This window comes from Vulpes vulpes, chromosome 9, assembly GCF_048418805.1.
Source record: "Vulpes vulpes isolate BD-2025 chromosome 9, VulVul3, whole genome shotgun sequence".
Taxonomy (NCBI): Eukaryota; Metazoa; Chordata; class Mammalia; order Carnivora; family Canidae; genus Vulpes; species Vulpes vulpes.
The window spans coordinates 14654400-14663467 of NC_132788.1; the positions used below are offsets into that span (position 1 = coordinate 14654400).

General features: G+C 39.8%; 1 pseudogene; it reads left to right on the forward strand.

Annotated features, from left to right (window-relative positions):
• Nucleotides 1–5097: 5097 nt before the first annotated feature.
• On the forward strand, nt 5098–6376 carry LOC112925473 (keratin, type I cytoskeletal 18 pseudogene; annotated as a pseudogene).
• Nucleotides 6377–9068: the final 2692 nt, after the last annotated feature.

The following is a 9068-nucleotide window of genomic DNA, read 5'->3' on the forward strand; positions in this document are numbered from 1 at the left end:
TGAAATGATGATAAATAACATGTCTGATGGAGAATTTAAAGCAACAATCATAAGGATACACAATGGACTTGAGAAAAGAAGGCATCAGGGAGACCCTTACCATGGAGATGAAAGAATCAGAGATGAAAAATGCAATAAACAAGATTAGAAACAAGCTTGAGGCAGCAGGCTGGAAGAAGCAGAGAAACAAGAAGACAAAATAATGAAAAATACTGGAAGAGTAAGGTAAGATGGTGGAGGAATAGGGTAATGCTAAGCCTGCTACCTCACTGGAACACAGCCAGATAAATATCAAATCATTCCAAACACTCAAGAAATCAATCAGAAGTCTTAGAGAACAAAAGTGCACATCTAAAAACCTGAAAAATGTCCCATAGGAGGTAGAAACCTTGGAGAGTTGATCCATGGGGGAAAGAAGAGTGGGCGCTTCTCAGGGGAGAGAGCCTTGACTAAACAGGGAATAGTGAAATAGAAGGAGGAGAGAGAAGAAAACATGGGGGAAGAAAACAGCAAAAACACATGCCAGGGACTGCACAAGAAAACTATTGCTCAAAACCACTGACGGGGGGGGGAAAAGGAGAGGGTTACAATCCTGCCAGTTTTCTATAAACAGCAGAGCCCAGATTCTGAGATGGGAGGTTTGTGACATAGACAGGCTGGGGTCTGGGGAGCTGAATGATGCTCCAGTGGGAGAGCAGAGCTGAGCCACAGCAGCAGGCAGCCTGAAGATTCCCAGCGTCACACGGGAAAAAGCAGTTGCTTGGAGTTCATTTGGAAGAATGATATGGCCTCTCTGTAAGCAAAAGTCTCTGCAGGCACTATCGAGCCTCCCTATCCATTGGGATAGGAGCAAAGACAACATCCCAAGTCTACAAACCCTCATGTGGACTGTGTGTTGCCATTTACCATAGACTGCACATGGTCATGGTACTGTCTTCTGCTACAAGTCAAGACCAGCCACAATGCAGAGAAAGCCTCCCACAGAGGATCAGAGAAGATTTGTGACTTGGGAGTCCCTGAAGTGTGGGGTTTTGAAACACAGACACACCTTTAATCAAACAGAGGTGCTGCCTCATTCAGCAGGTGGACAGTTCTGACACAGACAGGATAAGGGCATGGATACCAGGGATACAAGAGGGATCATCATTGTGCATCTGAGGGCTCACTACAGAGGGGTGGTGAGCATTTCCCACTCTGGAGAGGTGTGAATGGGAGGTAGACATTTTCTCCCCGTTCGCAGAAGCTTGAGCCACATCAGTGAGCTGAACAGTGACACCAAGTGGAGAACAGAGAGAGAACACCAAGCCCCACTGTCATCACTTCCTCCTCACCCCCAGTGTCCTGCAGGCACATCTCCTCCAGGGTGATTCCACCGGAGAATCAGAGCAGCAAACCCTCCCCAAGAAGACCAGCACCAAATCCTTCACCCACACCAAGTCCACTAATCATAGAGTGCTGCAAAACGTCAGCTCTAGGAGAAACAGGATCTAGCATTCTTTGTTTTTTGTTTGTTTGTTGTTTCTTTTTGTTTTTTTGTTTTTCGCTGTCATTTTGTTTGTTTGTTTAAGTACAGAAAGAGCAATTTTTGTTAGATACAGAAAGCAATTTTTAAATTTCTTTTTATTTTATTGTCTTTTAAAATTTTTATCTTTACCCCTTTTCTTTTGGTCTATGTTTTTTCAAATAAGCTTCTTATAACAAGTAGACCAAAACACAACTAGATCTATCTTCCTTTATGTATTTTATTTTATCTTATTTTATTTTTAATTTTTTTTCAACTTTTCAATTTTTTTATTTTTAGTTTTTCCCTACAAAATGTCAAGACAGAGAATTCACCCAAAAAGAAAGAACAATAAGAAATGACAGCAAGGGATTTAATCAATGCAGATATAAGTAAGATGTCTGAACTAGAATTTAAAGCAACAATTAAAGGATACTAGTTGGGCTTGAGAAAAGCATAGAAGCCACTAGAGAATCGATTACTGCAGAGATAAAAGAATTAAAATCCAGTCAGACCGAAATTAAAAATGTTATAACTGAGATGGAAAATGCAAACAATAATCAGAGAATACTATGAAAAATTATATGCCAACAAACTAGGTAATCTGAAAAATGAACAAATTCCTACAAACTTACAAACTACCAAAACTGAAACAGGAAGAAATAGAAAACTTGAAGATCCATAAGCAGCAAAGAAATTGAATCAGTGATTCAAAATCTTCCAACAAACAAAAGTCCTGGACCAGATGGCTTCCCAGGGGAATTCTAACGGACATTTTAAGAACAGACATTAAAGAAGAATATGTGTTCTCAAATTGTTCCAAAGAAGAAAGAAGAAGAAGAAGAAGAAGAAGAAGAAGAAGAAGAAGAAGAAGAAGAAAGAAAGAAGAAGAAGAAGAAGAAGAAGAAGAAGAAGAAGAAGAAGAAGAAGAAGAAGAAGAAAGGAAGGAAGAAGAAGACAGAAATGGGAGGAAAACTTACAAACTCTTTCTACGAGGCCAGCATTACATTTCAAACCAAAAACCTACTAAAAAGGAGAGTTACAGCCCAATATCCCTGATAAACATGGATGTAAAAGTTCTGATCAAAATACTAGCAAATTGAAAGAATTTGCTCAAATTCTTTACTAGAAAATTGAAAGAATTTGCTCAAATTCATCAAAAGAATTGTTCACCATGATCAAGTGGGATTTATTCCTGGACTGTAGGGGTGGTTCAATATTTACAAATCAATCAATGTGATTTACTGCATTAACTTTTAAAAAGGATAAGAATCATACTGATCCTGTCAATAGATTCAGAAAAAGCGTTGTACAAACTACAGTCTGCTTTCTGGATAAATACCCTTAACAAAGTAAGGATAGGTGAGATGTATCTCACCATTATAAAAGCCATATGTGAAAGACCCACGGCTAATATCCTCCTCAGTGGGGAAAAACTGAGAGCCTTTTCCCTATGGTCAGGAACAAGACAGAGATGTCCACTCTCACCACTACTATTACAACATAGTACTGGAAGACTTAGCATCAGCAATTAGACCACAACAATAAATAAAATGAATCCAAATAGGCAAGGAAGAAGTCAACCTTTCACTATTTGCATATGACATGATACTCTATGTAGAAAACCTGAAAGATTCCACCAAAAAATTATTAGAACTGGGTCACTTGTGTGACTTAGTCAGTTGATTGTCTGACTCTTGATCTCAAGATTGTGAGATCAAGCCCCATATTGGGATCTGCACTCAGTGGGGAGTGTCGTTGAGATCTCCTCTCTCTCTTCTTCTCATCCTCCTCTCCTTAAATGCTCTCTCTTTCTTTCTCTCTTTCAAATAAATAAAACTTAATAAAAATTGCTGGAGCTAATACATGAATTCAGCAAAGTTGCAAGTTATAAAATAAATGTGCAGAAATTTGTTGCATTTCTATACACCAAAAACAAAGAACAGAAAAAGAAATCAAGGAAGTGATCCCATTTGCAACTGCACCAAAAACAATAAGATACATAAGAATAAACTTAATTAAAGAGGTAAAATATCTGTACTCTGAAAACTATAGAAGACTTATGGAAGAAATTGAAGAGGACATAAAGAAATGGAAAAACATTCCATCCTCATGGATTGGAAGAACAAATATTGTCAAAATACCTGTACTGCTCAAAGCAATCTATACATCTAATTCAATCCCTATTAATATACTACCAGCATTTGTCACAGAGCTAGAGCAAACAATACTAAAATTTATATGGAAACACAAAAGACCCTGCATAGCCAAAGCAATCTTGAAAAATAAAAATAAAACGGGAGGCATCACAATTCTGGATTTCAAGCTATATTCCAAAGCTGTAATCATCAAGACAGTATGGTACTAGCACAAAAATAGACAAATAGATCAATGGAACAGATTAAAGAACCAAGAATTCCCCCCACAACCATATGGACAACTAGTGTTCAACAAAGCAGGAAAGAATATCCAATGGGGGAAAAAAAAACAACGATCTCTTCAACAAATGGTCTGAGGAAAACTGGATAGCAACATGCAAAAGAATGAAACTGGACCACTCTGTTGCACCATATACAAAAATAAATTAAAAATAGATGAAAGACCTGAATGTGAGACAAGAATCCGTCAAAATCCTAGAGGAGAACACAGGCAGCAAACTCTTTGATCTTGGCTATAGAAACGTCTTACTAGACACACCACCTGAGGCAAGGGAAGCAAAAGCAAAAATGAACTATTGGGACTTCATCAAGATAAAAAACTTTTGCACATCAAAGGAAACAATCCACAAAACTAAAAGGCAACCTACAGAATGGGAGAAGATATTTGCAAACAACATATTGGCTAAAGGGTTAGTATACAAAATCTATAAAGAACTTATCAAACTCAACACCCAAAAAACAAATGATCCAGTTAAGAAATGGGTAGAAGACATGAATACACACTTTTCCAAAGAAGACTTCCAGATAGCTAACAGGCACGTGAAAAGAGTCTCACCATCACACATCATCATGGAAATACAAATCAAAACCATGATAAGATACTATCTCACACCTGTTGGAACAGCTAAAATAAAAAATATAAGAAACCACAGGTGCTGGTGATAATGTGGAGAAAGAGGAATATGAAGTGGTGTGACCACTCTGGAAAACAGCATGTAGGTTCCTAAAAATGTTAAAAATAGAACTATTATGTGATCCATCAATTGCACTACTGGGTGCACTACTAGCTATTTACCCAAAGGAAACAAAAATATGGATTCGAAGAAGTACATGTACCCTGATGCTTATAGAAGCTTTATCAATAGCCAAAGTATTGAAAGAGCCCAAATGTCCATTGACTGATGAATAGATAAAAAAAGTGGTAGGTTTATGCAATGGAATATCACTCAGCCATCAAAAAGAATGAAATCCTGCCATTTGCAATAACATAGATGGAGCTACAGTGTATTGTGCTAAGTGAAATAAGTAAGACAGAGAAAGACAAATACTACATGATATCACTCACATGTAACATTTAAGAAAGAAAACAGATGAATAGGTTCCTGGCCCGAGCCTGAGTCCTAGCCTCCCGAGTTACCCTCTTGCTCTCTGAACAGCATGAGCTTCACCACCTGCTCCATCTTCTCTTCCAACTACCGGTCCCTGGGCTCCGTGCAGTTGCCCAGCCACCGGGTCCGACCCATCAGCAGCAGCGCAGCCAGCGTCTATGCAGGTGTGGGGGGCTGGGCTCCCGGATCTCTGTATCCCACTCCACCAGCTTCCGGGGTGGCTGGGGGTCCGGGAACCCAGCTGCGGGGCTGGCCGGGGGTCTGGTGGGCATAGGGGGCATCCAGGGCGAGAAGGAGACCATGCAAGACCTGAATGACAGCCTGGGCTCATACCTGGAGAGGGTGAGGAGCCTGGAGGCTGATAAACAGAGACTGGAGATGAAAATCCGGGAACACTTGGAGAAGGGACCCCAGGTCGGAGACTGGGGGCATTACTTCAAGACCATCGAGGACCTGAGGGCTCAGATCTTTGCAAGTGCTATGGACAATGCCTGCATCGTTCTGCAGATTGACAATCCCCGACCTGCTGCTGACGACTTCCGAGCCAAGTATGAGATGGAGCTGGCCATGAGCCAGTCTGTGGAGAGTGACATCCATGGGCTCTGCAAGGTCATTGATGACACCAATGTCACTCGGCTGCAGCTAGAGACAGAGATCGAGGCTCTCAAGGAGGAGCTGCTCTTCATGAAGAAGAATCATGAGGAGGAAGTAAAGGGTCTATAAAACCAAATTGCCAACTCTGGGTTGACGGTGGAGTTGGATGCCCCCAAATCTCAGGACTTCAGCAAGATCAGGCAGATATCCGGGCTCAGTATGAAGAGCTGGCTCAGAAGAACTGGGAGGAGCTGGACAAGTACTGGTCCCAGCAGATCGAGGAGAGCACCACACAGACCTCTGAGTTAGGAGAAGCTGAGTATGTCTCATGGAGCTGAGACATACTGCCCAGTCCTTGGAGATCAATCTGGACTCAATGAGAAACCTGAAGTCCAGCTTGGAGAACAGCCTGAGGGAGGTTGAGACTCACTAGATGATCAGATGCAGCAGCTCAACGGGGTCCTGCTGCACCTGGAGTCAGAACTGTCCCAGACCCGGGCAGAGGGGCAGCGCCAGGCCCAGGAGTATGAGGCCTTGCTGAATGTCAGGGTCAAGCTGGAGGCCAAGATTGCCACCTACCATCACCTGTTGGAAGACTGGGAGGACTTCAATCTTACTGACGCCCTGGACAAGAGAAGCTCCTTGCAGACCATCCAGAAGACCACCACCAGCAAGATCGTGGACGGCAAAGTGGTGTCTGAAGGACCAACAACACCAAAATTCTGAGGCGTTGAGGCAGCAAAACAGGTATCCTTTGAGGAGCAGGAGGCCAATAAAAGGTTCAGAGGTCAAAAAAAAAAAAAAAGAAAGAAAAAGAAAAGAAAACTGATGAACACATGGCAAAAAGTGGGGGGAAAGGAGAGAAGGAAATAAACCATAAGATACTCATAATGATAGGGAACAAACTGATGGTTGAGGGAAGGATGTGGGTGGGGGGGGATGAGCTAGATGGGTGAAAGGTATTGAGGACGCTTGTGATGAGTACTGAATGCTATATGTAAGTGATAAGTGAATTCTACTCCAGAAACCAATATTGCACTCTTTTAACTAAATAAAACTGTAATAAAAAAGAAAAAGAAAAAGAATGAAGTTGAACAGAAAAGAGACAGAAGATTATACAATGAACAGACTTGGGGAACTGAGTGATTCCATCAAACATAATAAAACTCATATGATAGGAGGCCCAAAGAAGAAGATAGAGAGAAGGGGGCAGAAAATTTATTTGAGGAAATCATAGCTGAAAACCTCCTTAAGCTGGGGAAGGAAACAGATATCCAGATGCAATAGGCATCTGGATATCAACAAAAACAGGCCAACACCCAAATTTTGTAAATAAATTGGCAAAATATAGTGATAAAGAAAAAAATCTTAAAAGCAAAACCGAAGGAAATTGTTAACTTACAAGGAAAGATCCATAAGGCTAGCTGGAGACTTCTCAACAGAATCTTGGCACAGAAAGGTGTGGCATGATATACTCAATGTGCTGAATGGGAAAAATCTGCAGCCATAAATACTCTATCCAGCAAGCTTATTATTCAGAATAGAAGCAGATAGACAAGTTTCCCAAACAAACAAAAACTTAAGGGGTGTGAATCTTACCACCCTTGCAAGAAATAGTAAAGAGGACTGTTTGAGTGCAAAGCAGAGACCAAAAGTGACAAGGACAAGAAAGGTTCTGAAAAAATCTCCAGAAACAAGGAAACAAGTGATAAAATGGAAATTAATATATATATCTATCGATAATTACTCTGAATGTATATGGACTAAATATTTCAACAAAAGACATGTGTCAATGGATACAAAAACAAGACCCATCTATATGTTGACATTTTAGACCTAAGACACCGGCAGATTGAAACTAAGGGGATGAACAAATATTTATCATGCAAGTGAATATCAAAGAAAGCCAGAGTACTGATACTTAAAACAGACAAACTAAAATTTACTTATTTATTTTATTTTATTTATTTATTCATGAGAGAGAGATACACACACAGAGGCAGAGACATAGGCAGAGGGGGAAGCAGGCTCCATGCAGGGAGCCCGATGTGGGACTTGATCCCAGGACTCCAGGATCATGCCCTGAGCCAAAGCCAGATGCTCAACCGCTGAGCCACCCAGGCATCCCACAAACTAAAACTTAAAATGAAGTCTATAAGAATGGATAAAAAGGATGTAATATCATAATAAAGGACACAATCCATTACGGAGATCTAACAACTGTAAATATTTATGCACCCAGTATGGGAGCACCCAGATATTTTTTCAAAATAGTAATACACATAAAGGATCTAATTAGTAATAATAAAATAGTGGTAGGAGAATTTAATGCCCCCACTTACATCAATGGGCAGATCATCTGAACAGAAAATAAACAAGGAAACAATGGCTGTGAATGACACCTTGGAACAGATGGACTTAATAGATATATTCAGAACATTCTATTCTAAAACAGCAGAATACACATTCTTTTCAAATGCACATGGGACATTCTCCAGAATAGATCATGTATTAGGTCACAGATCAGGCATCAACAAATATAAGAACACTGAGATGATATCATGCTTCTTTCCTGACCACACACACAAACAAATGAAATTAGAAGTCAACCACAAGAAAAAATTTGGAAAGACCACAAATACATGGAAGTTGAATACATGCTTCTAAGAATGAATGGCTCAACAAGGAAATCAAAGAACAAATAAAAAAAAATACATGAAAACAAAGATCCAAAACTTTGGGATGTAGGAAAAATGGTCCTATGAGGAAAGTATATAGCCATATAGGCCTACCTCAAGAAGCAAGTAAAATCTCAAATACACAACCTAACCTTACACCTAAAGGAGCTAGGAAAAGAACAATAAACAAAGCTTACAGCCAGCAGAAGGGAAGAAGTAATAACGATGGGAGCCGAAATAAGTGATATAGAAACTAAAAACAATCAAAAAACCAAAAAAACCCCACAATAGAACAGATCAATGAACCAATGGCCCTGGTTCTTTGAAAAAATAAATAAAATTAATATCCCCTAGACAGACTTATCAAAAAGAAAAGAGAAAGGATTCAAATAAATAAAATTTTAAAATGAGAGAAAAAATAATGAACACCACAGAAATATAAACAATTATAAGAGAATATTATGAAAAAATATATACTAACAAACTAGCAATCTGGAAGAAATGGACAAATTCCTAGAAACATATACACTACCAAAAGTGAAATAGGAAGAAATAGAAAATTTGAAGAGATTCTCTCTCTCTCTCTCTTTGTGTCTCTCATGAATAAATAAATAAAATCTTTAAAAAAAAAGGGCAGCCCGGGTGGCTTAGCGGTTTAGCGCCGACTTCAGTCCAGGGTGTAATCCTGGAGACCCGCCGGGATCAAGTCCCACGTCAGGCTCCCTGTATGGAGCCTGCTTCTCTCTCT